A 3,397-nucleotide genomic window follows, 5' to 3' on the forward strand; every position below is an offset into this window, starting at 1 on the left:
TCTGCAGATGATTTACTAATTTTGCCAATGTCATTTGTTAAAGAGGCTAGTCATTTCTCCACTTACCTTATTTCATCTCCTTGTCAAAAGTCAATTGACCATAGGTAGATGAGCTGATTTCTAGGTTCTCAGTTCTATTCCATGTGTCTATGTGTCTGTTGCTATTCCAATACAATGCTGTCTTGAGCACTATGACTGTGTAGTAGGATTTGAGTTCAGGAAGTGTGATTCCTCCTACTTTGTTTCTCTTTTTCAGTAGTGCTTTGCTTATTTGGGGTCTCTTCCCATTCCAGATAAAATTGGAAATTGCCTTTTCCATCTTGTTGAAGAATAGAACTGGCGAGGTTGTAGAGAGATTGAAACTCTTATTCACTATTGTTTGAAATGTAAATGGTACAACCACTATGGGAGGTGATCTAGTACTTTTTAAAAAAACTTGTAAATATAAATAACACTGACCCAGCTATTCCACTACTAGGAATATACCTTAAATAAATCAGAACCTGTGACTCAAGCTGATGTATGAATACCCAGGTTTATTGTTGTGTTGTTCACAATAGCAAAGAGATGGAAGCAATCCAAGTGCCCATAAACACATGACTGGATAAGAAAAACTATGGTACCTTCACACAATGGAATATTATGCAGCACTGAAAAATACTAAACTCATAAAACATTACACTACATAGGTGAGCCTGGAAGATGTAATGCTGAGTGAAATCTTTCAGCCACAAAAGGACAAATGTTGCATAACACTGCTGTTATAAAATAGGACTGACAAAGGGGGTTGGAGAGAGAATAGGAAAAGTGTAGATAGAGAATGAACACTAAACTGCAACAGATGAGGGGAAGAACTGCCTGAAAGAAATACATGATTAGGCATTATATATATGACAACAATGTGGAGCAAGAGGTGCATTACAAAGTGGACTGGGGAGGGGGAGGGAGGAAAATGTGTAACAATGAATTATTTTTTTAAAAAAAAGAAACTATAATGAGAGAGAGAATTAGGAGAGTTCAGTGGCAAAAATTTGTGGTCCTGAAAAAGCTCTAGTTCAGCTTGAGGTCTTTACTTTCAGCACTGAGTCTTCAAGAATGCACAGGATTAGCATGGCAGGGTGATAATTATTTCATATTTATTGCTCTAAAAAGCTAACATTCATTGTGTCAGGTGCTTCATCTCCTGGTCAGGTGTTTCTTCCCATTTAATCCTCACAAATTTATCCCATTTTATAAATTAAGAAATTAAATCCTAAGGAATTTTAGCAGTTTGTCCAAAAATACACATGTTCAAGGTGACAGATCCAGGATATGAATCCATACAGTCTGGCTCCAGAGTTTGGACTCTCTCACCCTGACCTATGACAGAATGGCCTCAGGGCTGTGGCTTCTTGGGGATGGCACTAATATAATTCAGGACATATCCTGAATATCCTCTACATCTTGGTATAGGAGGGGTTTTCAGATCCTTTTCTAAATTTATAAATTTAAAATGTGGAAGCTGATAAATCAAGGTACTCCTAGGGAGTAGGAATGAGGATAGAAGTCTGATGGATAATACAAAGAGGAAAAACATTAACAACCTCAGAGTTCAGCTTGGGGTTTGCCTTAACCGAGACCAGTTAGCCCCTTAAACCCTGGAGGGTCAGGCCTTTCAAAGCATTCAGTGGTTGGCCATATAAGACCCCTCTCAGGCTGTAAGAATGTCCCTAATCTCAACTTTGGGAATGATTAGCATGATCAGAGAAAGAGCAAGAATTCTTAATAGAATCTATTCTAATACAGGAACAGGAGTCTGCTTGGCCTAAAAATAAACACGAGGGGGTCCCGTCTGGAAAATGCCTAAGACTGGTGAGGCTGAGATTGCCTTCTATAACCTGCTCAGGAATAAAGGTTCTCGGAGTAGAGGATGCAGGAAAAAAGAGAAGCAATAGCTCCAAGCAGAAGCCCCGCTTCCCTCATCAGTCTCTGACCTGACTGATTCCAGGCATCAGTAGAAAGGACAGAATTCCCAAGGTTTCATTTTCAGCTCATCCAAGTCCACTCCGTCATGCTTAACACACACTTGCAGAAGGGTCAGTGGGGAGAGTTGAAAAGAGTGAAAGGCAGCAAGAAGGAAGGAAAGATTAGAGTCTGTGTTACTGGGTATTTTGATTACTGGGTATTGTTTTTGTTGAGACATAATCCACGTAGTTCCTAGTTTTGATGGAACTCTGTGCCTGGGCCCAGGAAGATTAATTGGTTAGGAAAGTAGTCTCAGCACTAGCATTAGCACTGACATCTAAAAAAAAAAAAAAAAAGGAAAAAAAACAAAACAAAACCAGAACCCAGTCGGAGGGCTATTGGACTAGAAGCTCTGAAATGGGTGTCACTGAAAATGTGGCAAGTGCTCAGCCAAAACTGATTTGATCTGGAACTGAGAGTTAGAGCCTCATCCTGGGCTAGAAGTGACATATCAGCGTATCAGTGGACTTCGCTCAGAACTCCGTGATGGAAGAAATAGGATGAGACTCTTCCTGCCCTCAAGTCATGCCTGGTATGAAGTTCACAAACTAGTCACTAGGAATCAAGAGATGAAATACTATAGGCATGTTGCCAGGAGGGGCCAGTCCTTGGAAAAAGGTATCATGCTGGGAAAGATAGAGTCAGCAAAAGAGAGTAAGGTCCTCAGTAAGACTGTAACAATGGGCTCAAGTACATTGGCGACTGTGAGGATAAGACAAAGTGCCGCTCTGTTGTTCATAGTGTCACTGAGTCCTACTTAACTCCACGGTCCACAACAACAAAGGTCAAGACAAGAGCAGTGGATGCTGATGGCACACTGGCCACATCCTGAGGGTATAATGTAGATATCCCTTTAGTCCTTGAGTAAAGTCACTCATCTATTCTAGTAACCACGTAGGTGAAGGGAGCATTAAAGATGCTGGCTCGCTTTCTAGATTGTGAGAAGAGTCAATTTAATGTGTTCTCTAAATGCTTCTGAGTATGAATAGACCTTGAACACCCTCATCCGCAGCCATCAAAAGGCTACCAGCATGTCATTTTCCACGTTCCCCTGATAAAGAGGCATGGTAAGATGCTTGGTCAGGAAAGAAACTGACCAGAGAGAGGCCCTTCCCACTGTAGAGAATGGAAGACAGAGGATTATTTAGAAGCAGGATTATTGTAAAGATGGAGCCCAAGAGTGTTGAAGCCCTGCAACAATCTGACACCATCCCCTCCTCAGCAACCCACATGCATGGAATGCTGTGCTATTTCTGCCCCCTTGTCAAGGGACACCGTCGTTTTTCTGCCCATCTTCTGACCCCTCCCCTTCTCCTCCCTCTTGCATTTGGCAGATCCAGGCAGCTATTCCGAGAGCAGGAAGCCAAGCACAACAGGTGCTCAGAAGGTCATC

The sequence above is a fragment of the Elephantulus edwardii genome, unplaced genomic scaffold (assembly GCF_000299155.1).
Source record: "Elephantulus edwardii isolate Elephantulus edwardi_28Jun2011 unplaced genomic scaffold, EleEdw1.0 scaffold00063, whole genome shotgun sequence".
NCBI classification, from domain to species: domain Eukaryota; kingdom Metazoa; phylum Chordata; class Mammalia; order Macroscelidea; family Macroscelididae; genus Elephantulus; species Elephantulus edwardii.